At 39.6% G+C, this 16,835-nt stretch overlaps 1 protein-coding gene and 1 non-coding gene across 2 annotated transcripts in view; one reads left to right on the top strand and one right to left on the bottom strand.

Annotated features, from left to right (window-relative positions):
• LOC126482001 (methyl farnesoate epoxidase-like) overlaps positions 1-16,835 on the top strand; it is a 332,140-nt gene that overhangs the window by 244,584 nt on the left and 70,721 nt on the right. The window lies entirely within an intron of this gene.
• On the bottom strand, positions 8,909-8,983 carry Trnal-caa (transfer RNA leucine (anticodon CAA)). The gene has a single exon. It is a non-coding gene; the product is annotated as a tRNA-Leu (tRNA).

Below are 16,835 nucleotides of genomic sequence, written 5' to 3'. Positions count from 1 at the left end.
TACCAATGTTCTCAATTCTGGGCACAGTTTATAAAGTGGTAACTGGTCCTTAGGTGCCAGCACACAGAATCGCCACTGAGGATGTAATGAGCATGCCATTGTAGGAAAAGTGAGGCTATTTCCTCCACAAAGTAGCGTGCTCGTTCTCTTCGTCCATCCTTACCTGGAGGAGCATAGGTGTTGATAAGCCGCACTCCAAGTACTTTTACAGCCACTCTGTGTGCTGGTAGTAGGTAAGTGACATTCTCCACTATGATGCCATCCTTAAGGATTATCGCCCTTGACACTACCAGTTTCTGAAGATAGTGACAGAAAATTTTCGTATCCTCAAAGAGACAGAAGTTCGTTGATGTATACTTCCTGTAAAAGACCAATATCTATATGTTCCTCAGTAGCGAATCTTTGAATAAGGTTGTCTTGATCGGTGGTAGTATGGTATTTGTATTACTGGATGTGATGTGGAACACCTGTTTACGTCCTATATATTGAGGGGTGTGCATGTTAGGCTAACATTATCCTTGGCAGTGTAGGGGGGGGGGGGAGAGGGGAGACAGGGGTTGGGGGTTGGAACATGTGGCAATTTCGCCTCAACCACAATACCCACAGCTGCTGGTCGCTGGAATTCCTCACTCAACTGCCCAGTTCTGCCGAGATGAATCCTGTGGCCAGGCCTCCTCAGCCTCAGCTGTTATGGCCATGTCTTCCTCTACTATGCCAAGTTATGAAACTTGCTTTGGATCTGTCTTAAGGGTTTCAGCAGTGTAGAGAAGGCCATTACATTCGCTGGTCAGTCGTTGTTGCAGACCCCGGCACTTTCTACAGTGGCATTGTCATTGTCTGCCTGTTCATCTTCTCCTGTATGAAGAAACCAATGATCTCAGGGTATGCTACATCTTTTCTTTCGCCATTTTGATGACCTCTATTTGTGCTGTCATGCACCATATACAAATCCGAAAGCTGTTTGGAAGCCACATTGTCTTGAAAGTTCGGGACAAAAGCGGCTGTTGGTACCACCAGCCAGCTGATTTTCATGTTTGTCTCCATTCCTGTGACATCACACTTCTGTTGCAGCTTCTCATCAGGATGTTCTTCGTTTGACATCTTGGACACATTGTCATCCGCCTGTGTCAACTGTGCCATGGGATCATCTGTCATTTGGTATTGGGGTATGTCGAAGGGGGAATCCTTCTGGAAGATGGCAGTGTACATAGGAGGCATGGATTCTGTCATGTGTGTAGGTACAGCTTTTTTCATTGATACTTCAATTAGACTCCAAGTCTATGTGACCCTCCTTACCACAACTGGAGCTGGTGTTTGCCTGCCCATCATAAACAATTGTTGCTCTACAACCACCAGTAAGGAGATAAGTTGGGACATGCAGTGTAAACTCAGTCTGAACTCGCCTCATACCACTGATAGGGTATGTCTTAAAGGTGGTCCATTTTTTTGGTGACATGGCTGAGTATGCGTCCACATGGTTGTAAAGTATTAATTGCAGTGTCATCTGGAACCTCGAAGAGAAGTTCAAAAACTCTAATGATGCAGAATCTGGGATCCACGTGAATGATCGACACCGTCCTCACGTCGCCATCAGAATGTTTGAATTTTAGCCCAGTTTTATGGTCACATACAATTTTATCACATTCTCTGTTGCAGATCATTTAAAGGTAAACCACACTATTCGTAATAGAGAGGTGGATACCTGTCAGGTTCTGTGGATCTACTTTGATCTTTTTCCATACAAATCGTTCAATTGTGAAAGCTTTGGGTTGTGTGAATCTAGTACTGAAGCTGATCTGAATGGTTGACTTTCTGTATGAGTGAGCCATGTTGTGCCTACAGTGTAGCTCTTCACTAGAAATACCAGAGGTATACAACCTCACAAGTGCAGTGATCTGTGGCATAAATATAAACAGCTGTCCATGCCAAGCTGACATTGGCGGTGAACTGACGTACTAGGCAATTGCGCTGTCCAGTGCGCCATCTGGACACAGTTGTCACAATTGATGCACGAACTACTCTAATACACCTTCCATCAACCCTAAATTCTGAACTTACACCACACACTACTGATGTAGTGCTCCTGCTCGTTCGTCTCATTACTCATCATACCTTGCATTTCCTGTAAGATTTCGAGCTTGGTATGCATCTGCACTAAAGGCATCATTGCTTGTCATTGCCATAATTATATTTTTATGGTGTTTGTTCTTCCAGACAGATTTTATACTAAATTTGTGTCTGAGTTAGCTCCTGCTCCTCTTTTAACCATAATACAGTGATGATTCCTGCAACAAAAAGACGTATGCAGTGGTTAGAAGAAAGTCCAAGTCACACATATCTACAGGAAAGGCAGCAGAAGTCAACCACAGAACTTCCATACAGTATCCTTAACATCCATTTGTTATAAAGTCTTAGAATGTACTCAGATCTTAAATCTTAAATCGTAAATAAAACCTCCAGTGACATAAAAGCAATTTCAAACAAAATATTAAACTTAATGAAAAATGAAATTGCTTGTTCTTGAAAAAACTTATTCTTTAGCTGATGTCCCGATAATCGTGATATAACCCGAAATTTTGCATGACATAAACACAAAAAATTCTATTCAAGTTTTCTTGATAGTGAAAAATTCGTTTAAAAAAGGCAGGTACTAGTTTCATCAGTGTCTATTGTCGCAATAAAAGTGTAATTAAACGTTTCTAAATCGTATTCAACTAACACATTTCGTATTGTTTGCTAGTTAGGTAGACACGATCTAGGCCTAAATCTCCCGAGTTATAAACGTTTAAAAACCTGACCAAACACGCCCGATAACGCAAATTCTCTAAAGGCACAATAATTACAAATTCATTCTTCCGTCATTGTATCTCTAAATCAGTACAAAAACAACAATCACTGCACATAAGACCTTTGTGCCTTTTTTTGTTTTTGTTTTTACACACAGACAATCTCGCATCCTTGACAAATTTAAAACATTCTTTAAACTTAATCATTCTTTCGAAACTGACCATGAGTGTGAAATATGGGAGCTGTTATTGGGTAGTGAGTAGAGGGATTTGTTGCCAATGTTGCAGGAAATATTTTCAGTGAGGGGGATGCAGTGGCGAGAATGTTCTGAGAGCAGAAGAGGCTCTCTCCTGGAACTGCAGACTATGCAGTAGGAACATTTTGATTGGGGAACAAGAAAGGAAAATCTGTTCCCTTCAGGCACAGCTGGAGGAAGCAAGGAAGGAACTGATAAGGATCAAGGGAGATAGGAGGGAGGAGGATGGTTGGGAACTGGCAGCTGGTAGGATGATAGGAAGAAAGAGAACGCGATCTGACAGTTTTATCATCAACACCAAAAACAGATATCTACAACTGCCAGAGTTAAGTGGAGAAGAGCCTCAGGTAGAATGAGAAGCAGGAAATGTGCAGCACGTTTCAACCGAGGCCAAGCAGCCTAGGAACGTACAAACTCTTAGGAAGAAGAAAGTGCTGCTGCTAGGTAGTAGCCATTGGCGATGTGTAGGCTCTCAGTTACAGGAAAGTTTAGGGGCAGTATACCAGGCCACCAGTATCTTCAAGCCAAATGCAGTGCTAAGTCATGTTATAGAAGACCTAGGGTCTTTATGTAAGGACTTTACAAAAGAGGACCATGTAGTGATAGTGGGTGGGGCAGGAAACGGTTTGGACAGGGATGGGGCATATGACGTAGTTGGTGACCTGGACAAGACAGCTTTCCTGACTCGTGGCACCAATGTAGACTTTGTTGAGCTGTTCCAGCTTCGTGATAGACCACACCCTGATAGAGCTGTGAGGCAAATCAATGTGGGGTTAGGGATGGCTTTGAGGACAGCCAACTTTTCTCATGTTTCTCTGGTGTCCATCAAGACCATCAACAGATGGGATTTCAGTAGGCATGACCTACATCTAAACAGGGCTGGGAAGGGAAGATTGGTACAAATGATTCATAAAAGTATAGGGGGTGAATCTTGGGCCACACATGGTCAAATACCTGTTGTCATAGGTAGGAAAAGTAGTTCCTTTTTACGTTAAATCCAGACAACAGTTTCCCCTGCCTGAAAAGTATCTCCAGCAGTTTAAAAAAATACTGTAACAATCACTCACAAGACAGATTTTATCATCTCAAATATCACATACACCAGATGACACAAAGAAAAACAAACCATTGGACAGAGTAACATGGAGCATTTCACAGACTTAACAATCCTCCATCAAAACATGCAATCAATAAAAAATAAAATACAACTATTACGAGTTGAGTTCCAATCTTTGAACTGCACACTAGTTTGTATTACTGAGCACTGATGTAGAGACACAGAAATCCAACATGTAGAATTATCATTGTATGAAAAGGCAAACTCTTACTGAAGAACTACTTCAAGTGGTGGAGGATCATGCATTTATATCAGAAAAGGAACTCAGTTCAAACCAAGACATGACCTCAGTACTGTAAGTGAGGACAAATACTTTGAAATATCAGAAGCTATTGAATTAACAGGGCTTGATATCACCAAGAAATTAATCATTTTGTGTGTGTATATATCTCCCAGTGGTAGTGTGGACACTTTTTTAATAAGTTAACAGAAGTTCTGGATAAAATCTCAAGTAGAAAGGTCAACATAATTCTCTGTGGGGACATTAACATCAACACTAATAACATAAATGAATCCAGCAGCACCTTCATAAACATCCTTCAAAGTTTTGGCATTTTCGTATTGGTTAAGAGTGAAACAAGGGTTACTACAACCACTTCATTAGTAACTGATCATGTGGCCACAAATATGGACAGGGAAAAATGTGATGTAACTATAAAAGATCTTGGACTATCGGACCATCTCTGTCAAATAACAACAGTAAACTCAGGCATCGAATAATTTCCTACACTACATGCCTACAATCAACATCTGTCACAAATCTAAAAAAAAAATTTTCAAAAGGACTAGAAAAGCAAAGCTGGGATGAACTGTATAAGGAAACCAATGTGAATATGTAACTCTCTAAATTCTCCACATTGTTAAATTGAACTTTGAAAAAGCATTTCCAAAAGTATGCATGTATGTATCAAGATATCACAAAAACAGATGGATAACAGCAGGTATTAAGAAGTCTTCCCAAACACTTAAATACCTCAGTTCCATAAAAAAGATTCACAATGATCCAGAATTATTAAATTTCTGTCATAGATGCAAAAAGATCCATAGGAATGTGTTAATTGCTGCAAAAAAGTCATTTGATGACAAAATAATATATAAGGAAGAGAATAAAAGCAAAGCAGTCTGGGTTGTTATAAAAAAGGAAACAAGGATAGGCAAACAAACCCAGAATAACATACAGCTAAGGGAGAGGGATAAAGCAATAAATGATCCACAGCACTTAGTAAACTATAAACACTACTGGCCATCAAAATTGATACACCAAGAAGAAATGCAGATGATAAACGGGTATTAATAGGACTAATATATTATACTAAAACTGACATGTGATTACATTTTCACGCTGTTTGGGTGCATAGATCTTGAGAAATCAGTACCCAGAACAACCACCTCTTGGCGTAATAACGGCCTTGATACGCCTGGCCATTGAGTCAAACAGAGCTTGGATGGCGTGTACAGGTACAGCTGCCCATGCAGCTTCAACACGATACGACAGTTCATCAAGACTAGTGACTAGTGTATTGTGACGAGCCAGATGCTCGGCCACCATTGACCAGACGTTTTCGATTGGTGAGAGATCTGATGAATGTGCTGGCCAGGGCAGCAGTCGAACATTTTCTGTATCCATAAAGGCCCGTACAGCACATGAAACTTGCGGTCGTGCATTATCATGCTGAAATGTAGGGTTTCGCAGGGATCGAATGAAGGGTAGAGCCACGGGTCGTAACACATCTGAAATGTAACGTCCGCTGTTCAAAGTGCCGTGAATGCGAACAAGAGGTGATCGAGACGTGTAACCAATTGCACCCCATACTATCACGCCGGGTGACATGCCAGTATGGCGATGATGAATACACTCTTCCAATGTGCGTTCACCACGATGTCACCAAACACGGATGCGACCATCATGATGCTGTAGACAGAACCCGGATTCATCCGAAAAAATGACGTTTTGCCATTCGTGCACCCAGGTTCGTCGACGAGTACACCATCGGAGGCGCTCCTGTCTGTGATGCAGCGTCAAGGGTAACCGCAGCCACGGTCTCCGAGCCGACAGTCCATGCTGCTGCAAACGTCGTCGAACTGTTCGTGCAGATGGTTGTTGTCTTGCAAACGTCCCCATCTGTTGACTCAGGGATCGAGACGTGGCTGCACGATCCGTTACAGCCATGCGGATAAGATGCCTGTCAATTCGACTGCTAGTGATACGAGGCTGTTGGGATCCAGCACGGCGTTCTGTATTACCCTCCTGAACCCACTGATTCCATATTCTGCTAACAGTCACTGAATTTCGACCAACACGAGCAGTAATGTCGCGATACGATAAACCGCAATCGCGATAGGCTACAATCCGACCTTATCAAAGTCGGAAACGTGATGGTACGCATTGCTCCTCCTTACACGGGGCATCACAACAACGTTTTACTAGGCAACGCCGGTCAACTGCTGTTTGTTTATGAGAAATCAGTTGGAACCTTTTTTTCTATGTCAGCACGTTGTAGGTGTCGCCAGCGGCGCCAACCTTGTGTGAATGCTCTGAAAAACTAATCATTCGCATATCACAGCATCTTCTTCCTGTCCGTTAAATTTCGTGTCTGTAGCATGTCATCTTCGTGGTGTAGCAATTTTAATGGCCAGTAGTGTAATTGAGCATTTTTCAAGTAATGCAGAGGAAAAAATTCCCTAAAACAAATAATATAACACCTTTAAATAATGTTGCAGTAAATACAATGATGTTACTTCCAACCACAGAGAATGAAGTCAATAAAACTGTTCAAGAACTAAAAATAAAAAGTCAGTAGGCTTAGATGAAGTACCAATGTGTGTACTGAAACAATGCATAGGAATTATACAATGCCCCTTAACAAATAAAATAAATCAATCATTCACACCAGCATTTCCAGAGCAGTTAAAACAGGCAAGAGTTGTACCTTTGCTTAAGAAAGGTAATACTGAAGACATAGAAAATTACCAGCCTAGTTCTCTGCTGTCACCATTTTCTAAAATAATAGAAACAATTATGAAAGACAGATTAATGAATTACCTGAATAAATACAGTCTTTTAAGTGAATCACAGTTTTGTTTCCGAAGTGGCAAAAATACGGAGTCAGACATAGTAGAATTCATAAAAGGTGTACTTGATGCTCTTGATAAAGATGAGTGTGAGCAGGTATATTTTTGGATCTTTCTAAGGCGTTTGATACAGTCGACCACAAGATTCTATGAAATAAATTAGAAACATTAGGAATAAGAGGGGTAGCAAATGACTGGTTTCGATCATACCTAACAGGTTGGGTACAAAGAGTAGAGATTACACATACTTCAAATATATCTATTCATTTAGTAAAATACTTATCAGATCCAAAATACATTAATGTACGGGTTCCACAGGGTAGCATATTAGGACCAATACTGTTCCTGATATACATCAATGACTTTCCCAGTAGTGTTACTCATGATGGAAAATTCTCTTTGCTGATCACAGCAATATTATAGTCACTGAGAAAACAAGAGACCTCCTTGCTGAGAAAGCAAATGAAACTCTCAAGGAAGTTTATGATTGGTCAATAAGCGATAAAGTGACATTGAACATAAAGAAAACTAATGCCATGAATTTCAGTTTGAAGAGAAAAATGACACGGTTAAATTAACTGTAGATGACACCTCTATAGTCCATGTAACAAATGCAAAATTTCTAGGAATGAATATTGATTCTCATTTGAAGTGGTGTGAACACACGAGGGTACTTGCAAATAGAATGTCATCAGCATGTTATGTCCTTACAATCCTATCATCTGTGTGTAACATGCAGTGTCTTTTAGTTACATATTATTCATATGTACACTCAACTCTTAGCTACGGCATTCTTTTTTGGGTAACAAATGCACAAAATATGTACACAATTTTCAAACGCCAGAAAAGAGCCATAAGAATAATAAGCAAAAATGCTAGTCGAGCTCATTGTAAAGATCTGTTCAAAACACTGGAGATTTTAACTGCTCTGTGTGAATACATTTATCAGTCACTTGTACACATCAAAAATAACATTGATAATTTCTGCACAAACAGCTGTGTCCATGACAATGCAACAAGAGATAAACTCAACTTACATATCCAAATAAAAAATAAATATATAACTCAAAATAGCATTTTCTACCAAGGAATAAAACAGTACAATAAAATCCCAAACGAGGTAATTTCAGAAATACACTTATTTAAAAAGGCAGCTCTGAAGTACCTGTTATGCAATACATTTTATACATTGAAGGATTACTTAGCTAAAAGAGAGTAGGGGTTTGATAAAAAGTGTTATACAAATAAACAGTAATAATAATAATGATTAAACAATATCCAACATTCCACATAACACCTTCACCTTATGTTTTTTCGTTCTTTTTTCCTTTCTAGAAATTATTACCCCCAAGCTATGCGTAGCACAATACTAACACCTCTTCCTCTTTCTGAGCTCAACATTTTACTTATTATGGAGGGAGGCTGACTCACTTTTTGAGGATAGCAAATGGGAAGTTGCGGTACAGAAAATGGCCCAGAGATCACCAGTGTGCGTATGTGTGTGTGTTTGTGTGTGTGTGTGTGTTATGAAACAATGTGTGTATAGTGTGTGCAGTGACTGATAGTGAGATATGAGTGAACAGTATGGCATTACATTATTTAATAAGTTATTTGTAATAATAATTGTTGTGAACCAGGAGTAAATCTAATGAAACTTCCTGGCAGATTAAAACTGTGTGCCCGACCGAGACTCGAACTCGGGACCTTTGCCTTTTGCGGGCAAGTGCTCTACCAACTGAGCTACCGAAGCACAACTCACGCCCGGTACCCACAGCTTTACTTCTGCCAGTACCTCGTCTCCTACTTTCCAAACTTTACATAAGCTCTCCTTTCAGGAGTGCTAGTTCTGCAAGGTTTGCAGGAGAGCTAGTTCTGCAAGGTTCGCGGGAGAGCTTCTGTAAAGTTTGGAAGGTAGGAGACGAGGTACTGGCAGAAGTAAAGCTGTGGGTACCGGGCGTGAGTCGAGCTTCGGTAGCTCAGTTGGTAGAGCACTTGCCCGCGAAAGGCAAAGGTCCCGAGTTCGAGTCTCGGTCGGGCACAGAGTTTTAATGTGCCAGGAAGTTTCATATCAGCGCACACTCCGCTGTAGAGTGAAAATCTCATTCTGGAGTAAATCTAATGATTGTCTCTAACTAGAAGTCTGTAAATATATGTGTATACGAAGTAGCTTATTTTAGATTGAGCTAAATTTGTAAATACTTTGATATGTCCTATATCCTTGTAAAGAGAGATCGACAGATGAATAAAGCTACTACTATTACTACTAAAACACGACTGGGCAAATACCGTTTCACAAGTGCGGGCACTTGCACATGCCTCCAAAGCCTGCCTGTGGCTCTCGCCCACTCTGCAGCCAGCAGTACCCTCACCATCTGCTCGCCTAGCCACACATGTCACTGCACCGTAAAGAGTCACACGGCCCATTTACTTCCGTCGTTTCTATTGTCTGTGTAGACATCGCATCCAGTGTTAGTGATAAAACAGAACTAGTTGGTGGAAAATGGCTGAGGGGGAGTTAAAAGCGTTGTAACGAAAGTCCTTTGAACCCATACTCGTTAATCCACAGTGGGGAGAAGAGGTCTTTTTTTTTTTTTTGGAACGCAAAGCAAATCTCAGTGTTTGATTTGCAGTACAACATTGTCTTCATGGAATAAGTACAATATGAAGCTACATTATCAACTGCTTCACGAGAAGGATATAGTCGGTTTCAATAACGAAGAAAGAAAAGCCAAACTTATCGAACTGAAGTAGAAAAAGGAGCGTACGTGTACTATTAGATAATTATGTCATTGATTCACATTATTACTGTTATTAATGATATGTTATTTTCATTTTCCATCACTTTTACCTTCTCCTGTACGTATTTACAGGACGAAAACCTCATCATCCACAATGGCGCAGCAGTGACAGTAAGCTATCATGTAACTCTTAAAATAGCTAAAACAACACGACCCTTCCACGATGGAGAATTTGGGAAAGACTTTGGTTGCTTCCGCAGCAATTTTGTACCCAACAAGTCTTCCTGTTTTTGAAACTGTTCTTCTTTCACGGAGAGCGGTTTGCAGGCGCATTGAAGAAATGGCATACGATGTGGAAGCTCAACTGAGAAACAGGATCAAAGATTTGGTTTCCTTTTCATTAGCATTGTATGAAAGCACTGAAGCACTGATGTACATAATGTTGCCTAACTTGCAGTCTTTTTGCGAGGAGTTGATTTTCAGTTTAATGTGACCGATTAACTCCTCGATGTAGTGTCAATGCATTACACAACATCAACCGACGATATATTTTCGTGCATAGAACATGCAATAGAGAAATGCCAGCTATGTTGGGAAAAACTTTCATCGATTGCAAAAGATGGGGCTCCTGCAATGATTGGTCTGTCTGGTGTTGTTGCTTTGATAACGAAAAAAGTTGAAAACCGTCAGTGTCCAGCAGGAACTACCAGCAATACATTGTGTTCTTCGCTGTGTTAAGTTGCGAACAAAATATGTGGCGTCGTGGACGTGGTTATACAAACAGTTAACATTCTCAGATCGCACAGTTTTGAAAACAGACAATTCATATCGTTCCTGGCAGATCTCGAGCGTGGGATACGACGATGTTCCATATTTCTGTGACATACGCTGGTTGAGTGGAGGTGTTATTTTAGAACGATTTTTTTAATTTACGTCAAGATTTAGCGTTTTTCATGGATGTGAAAGGGAAATTGGCGAAAAAACTGAACGACCCACAGTGGATTTTAGACCTTGCGTTTTTAACTGACGTAACCAAGCATCTGAATAGCTTAAATGTAGTTTTACAAGTTAGAAGTAATGTTATTAGCGATGTTTTTGACACTGTTTTGGCACTTAAGAGAAAACTGCTTTTGTCGGCCAAGCAACTGTCAGAAATGTCATGTGTATACTTCCCGAGCGTTGTACTAATTGTTAGTGAAAACAATTTGGAACAGGAGAGGCTGAAAGAACATTTTGATGGGTTTGGAACAGTGCTACATTCTCTCGAAGGCAGTTTTGGTAGTAAATTTCAGGACTTAAATCGTCAGGAATGCGATCTCAACCTTTTTACGACTCCTTTTGCAGTTAATCTTGAAAATGTGCCTTCTGAAATTCAGTTGGAACTCATTGACTTTCATGCAATCGTGTGCTGAAGAAGTTTCGCACTGCAGAAACCTTGGAAAGCTTGTACAAATATTTCCCAAGTGAACAGTTTCCATTGTTGTTTAAAAGAACTGCTCGTGTGTATAGGCTTTTTGGAACAACATAGGCCTACCTGTGTAAAAGTGTTTTTCCATAATGAAACTGACAAAATCGAAGCTTAGGAGTAGTGTTACTGATGTTCATCTGACTGGTGCAGTGCGCCTAATGACCAGTAATTCCACACCAAATATTGAGTTGCTAGTTCAGAAGCATTGTAAAAACATCCAGGATGATGTAAATCAGTGCCTATGTATGTAGTACGCCTCCTCTGAACTACACACCCCTTTGTAAATATAATGTAACATTTACAATACAAATGTCTTCGTTTCTTAATCCTTTATGTCTGCACCCTATTGGTGGCCATGAAAGTAGACTGTGTTGCAATGGTTCGAAACTGTGTTTCGTCCTTACATGGCCAACTGTTGCATGGCACAGGATACACACACTTTGGGTAAGCACATTTTACACTTACGTCCCACACACGCATGTTGTGCTACATATGATTGCCCTCCCAATAACTGTGTACTGGTGTCGTGTTCACAGACACCGTATACGAATTAAACATTAAATGATCTCTGACGTATGTGTGTTCCACCTGCACTACGTACATTACCTTGTTCATACTCAGCAAGGTTGCCTTCCCCCCACCCCACCCCCATGCAGTGTAGCTGCTCACGTTCCCATGCAGATCACAGTGCTTGCAGGCAACTGTGCAGGCAGCTCTTGTGCCCACCCCTGGGCTAAACCGCTTGGCTACCTTATGTGATGCAACGTAGTTTTCCAAATACAATGAAAATAGCCAGAATTTTACCACTACAGAAAACTGGAGATCCATTGCTCTCCAGCAATTGCAGGCCAGTTAACCTACTGTCCATTTTCCCAAAAGTTATTGAAAAAAATAATATACATCAGATTTATGTCATATTTTGAAAGACATGGCATCATAAATGACATACAATTCCAGTTCCAGCAGAATTTGACAGTATAAATATAATCTCAGAGGGATTAGATCAAGGCCAAAATTCTCAGGTATATTTTGTGAATTATTGAAAGCTTTCAGCCTAGCTGCCCATGATATCTTCATAAGGAAACTTGATCACTAAAGAATCAGAGGAACACCTCTCAGTGTCATTAAAACATATATGCGAAATAAGCAACATGCACTGGAAACACAATTTGAATGAAAGAAATATTTATCAGAATTTCAACAAATAACTCATAGTGTACCACATGGCGTTATATTACGAGCCCTGTTGTTTTCACCTCTGAGCACTGAAATTGAAATGATGTTTCTTGCAGTTGATACCATCAGCATAACCATTGGTATAAACTTACACAATACCATAACAAAAAGCCAATCGATACTTGAGTCTATCTCTTAGTATCTAGGAGCTGTGATGCTATAAAATAGAAGTGATGTTGCTATTCAATGGAAAGTTGGAAATTGAGATTTAACTAACTGTTTTATCAATCACAATTGGCGTAAGAATCATGGATTGACCATTGTCATAAAATATTGCATTATGAGATGTGAATAGTTTTTACTTGCGGTTTCGCGTGGCTTGAGGCAGTCACAACTAGCGTGCTATTGATTAAGAAGTTGCGTTATCGTCTTTCTAATTACTTCATGATCTTAGATACGATCATACCCGGTTGTGAAGTTATTGTTATGACAAAACAATTTCCTAAGGGACCAGAAAGTTCTTAAGGGCGCAAAAACAACTGTAACATCACACAAAAGGGAAATTCGATATTAAAGCTGATGCAAGAAGACGATAAAACAGTTTTCTTTTTATCAATGTAACACGCACATTAGACTGCTGATCTTGGTGTCTTAAGCTTAATACAACAATGACGGTAGATTTTTATGTCCGTATCATGTCCATTTAGCGCTCTTTTATATAGCCATTGTCTTCTTTGAGTCGCTCGTGCATCGTCACGGTAAGTTATAACAGTTCTTTACACTTCACTCAACTTAAACATCACACGTTTTTATACATTTAGTAAAAAATTAGATCAGACTGCCACAAATCTGCGTCCGTCTTACTTGAGAAAAACAGTACAAGTCTTCTTAGCGCTCCAGGCTTCATTTGTTCTCCAGCGAACAAAATAGTGAAGGATCGTATATCTATCCGTATTTTTCTGTTTTTATTGCCGCCCAAAGACGACAAATTACATTATCTAGAAAATTCCACCGTCGCCATGCGACGCCTTATTATATATTAATCATTCTTTATAAACAAGTATTTGCCTTCTGGCTGAATTTGCTGTTTTAATTAAGCCAAAAATAGCGAATATCACATTGCCTCCCATGAGGAGAGAGGGAATGCCGAAGGATTACCTCGATCCTCATGTCCTCATGAGATATTCGTGATTTTTGGTGTGACATTTACATAATGTTACTGGCGTACTATGTACTTAAATTGAAATTACATTTATAAACATATATCAAATATTTATCATTTTTCAAAATAAAGTTTTTCATTCTTTGTTCATCAGTCACTTCATTCCATAATACCAAGATTAACATTTATGTGCATATTTAAGTTTGGTCCATACTTGCTTATAACAATAAGTGAACGTTCATTTCGCACTTCAGGGGATAGAATTCAGGAATTACTTTCTCTTGAGCTTAACAACTAATACATAAGTACAGTGAGTGCTTATTTTCACTAAACTAGAGTTGACAATGTTCGAGCATCTGTTGACTCATTGTGGTTCAATTACAGTTTAATAACGTAGCACTACACTTCGTGATGCTTTCACTTTCTGTGTTAGCTGTCTACGGCGTTCATCATGCAGTACATCTGTCCTTTCCGCTGTGGTGCCAGGAATTCATGCGGCTTCCCGGGTTTTTATTTACAATATGAAACAGAAGAAGTGGAAAATTATTAGTATAACTTATAACCTATTGGATACATTTGTTAAGGATCTGGACTGGTCTGGAGTTTAGGGTCTTCCTATAGTGCACATTCATTTTCTTTGTCCATCAAGAGACAGGATTATAATTCATTTTAGCAGTGTTCAGGAGTGCCGGTATTAATGGCTTTAAGGTCTGAGTAATCTAACAATCTACTTCTCACTCATCTTAACTTCAACACAAGAAAATCGCTTAATTTACATATGAAGATGTAGCCACACAAGTGTACAAATGTCTTTCCTCCAGTATGTACGATGGAAGTCATGGCGGTTAGCAGTTTAAAGTTTGGATTGTTTCGTCACCCACACGTCAGCCACTCACAGCGGCTGCACAGTGTTGCGTGAGCTCCAATACTTAGTATCCGTTCGCGCTCAGGCTGTAACAGAGCTGGTGGTCGTCGAGTGCTCCTTTTTTTTTTTGTGAACTTCGTATCACACGAGTGCATCGATACAAACACCTCGCGCGCGTTTTCCATCGGAGGAGCCAGACACTGAAGCTGCCTCCATACTTCTCTGTCAACTGCCTCCCATGAGGCTCACAGGTAAGTGACGACGAATGTTTTAGCTGTCGCTGCACTTAGAACAACACTGAACTTTGCGTTGCACCTGTTGTCGTAGCCTTGACTTCTTTTTACACTTGCAGTACAACACTACCACTAATATACAGTGAACAGTTACTTTTATTATGCACGTCGCACTTTAGTGTGCATCTTCACACAGCATTCGTGCTTAGATCCTTCGCCGATGGAGTTCATTTACAAAACAACCAATTTTGCACGTTTCCTCCACTGGTATAGAAAGACTTATATTCTACTATTTACAAAATATCACTTACGAGCTAATATTTACAATTAATGGTCACTCCTTTTGTTAAGTCCAGTGAACAACTGCTTTATGAATGGACTCTTTATATCTCAAGATTTGCTTTCACTAGTGAACCTAAAAATATTCTTTCAAACTTTCTTTTAAGTGCTCATCTCCTCATTATGAAAACTACAGGTTTCGCAACACTCGTTGCATTTATTCTTTAGTGCACCCAAGATCATTTTCTACTGCCACGCAGCATATCTACTACTTAACGAGTACACATTTAACGCTGAATCTTTTTTTTTTTTTTTCTTTTTGTGCTTTCCTTTGTGCTTGCCAAATTTTTTTTTATATTTGAGGGCAGACTGGATAACAATAGGTCTCCCTCTTCGCTTCATGTACTCAGCAATCGTTCTCTGTTAAAAAAAATAGGGTAACGCGTGTCTACTATTTTTTTTTGCATGAATGGAATTACCGACAGTTCACTGGGTTTATGCAACCGGTCCATAACAAACATTACCAAAGCTAGCGAAGTTCATCACGCTACGTGTCTCATTTCTCATAAGCACTGCTTTGCTTCGAAGCACACGTGCCTTTTACAAGTCGACCCTTGGTCTGGGTTAATGAACCAGGATCAAAAGGAACGGGCACAAGGAAAATGGATTTCATAAGAGGAGTGTCTTAGGAGACATTTTTGCAATAAAATCTGCATGTAAATAAAATTATCATAATAAACATAGGCACATATATAAATTTCAACCTCTTTCATTACAGCATGCTTTGCTACTTCTACGTCTTACTCTGGTTATAGTCAGTATTAAGTTTAAATATCACTGAATTGCTTGTTCTTTGGATTAGCCTTCAATTAGGGTCTTGAATGGTCGCTAGATTACACTACAAATCTTCTGAAGATCTTTACTTGGACTTATTTATGATACAGGGGGGCTTGCTGTGTGGTTATTTAGTACCTCGATTCTACTGAAATCAATTCGTCAGCTAACATTCCTCATATACTCTTTACATTGGGCTCAGATCACAGGGAAATAGTTTACTTTCATAGCAATTAGTGGCCTCGTGGAGTACTTACGCTACATTATTGATGCTTCATGGTTTGCCTCTATTTGTACTGTATTTCACCTAACTTAGTTTACTACAGCTTATTGTCTCCTTGCGTGAACACATGTGGGTTACCACTTGTTTTTCCATTTAACAGCACGCTTTAACTGAACTTTAAGCTATTTCTTCTACTCCTGTCCACTGTCTGGACTGTTTGAACATGTACCCTTTTTTTTAAGCAGGTAATTTGGGCTTTTACTACAGAACTTCAAGTACTTACATTACTAAAAATAAATCTATAAATATTCTTGTACCTTGAGAGACGTGCTTATTTACGCATCCTCCTCCATTTCTCACCTTTACATATTTTATTTAGCTCCGGGCAATCACCTCGCAAGCACTTTTTTTCTTATTACTAACTTAAAATTAAATTGAAATTCTTGGTGCAACCTCAATTTCCTGCTTCAGCTTGTTGAAGAAATATCAGTTCATGTCCATCACTATAAACAATTTTTCCATACATAGCATTTAATACTTAAAGTTTACATGTAGTAGCATTTACCATGTAGTCAGTGCGCTGTTCAACACAATACTTATCATTAACAGTTCACACAAGGAAATT

The sequence above is a fragment of the Schistocerca serialis genome, chromosome 5 (assembly GCF_023864345.2).
Source record: "Schistocerca serialis cubense isolate TAMUIC-IGC-003099 chromosome 5, iqSchSeri2.2, whole genome shotgun sequence".
NCBI classification, from domain to species: domain Eukaryota; kingdom Metazoa; phylum Arthropoda; class Insecta; order Orthoptera; family Acrididae; genus Schistocerca; species Schistocerca serialis.
This window is presented reverse-complemented; position numbering and strand designations above follow the sequence as displayed.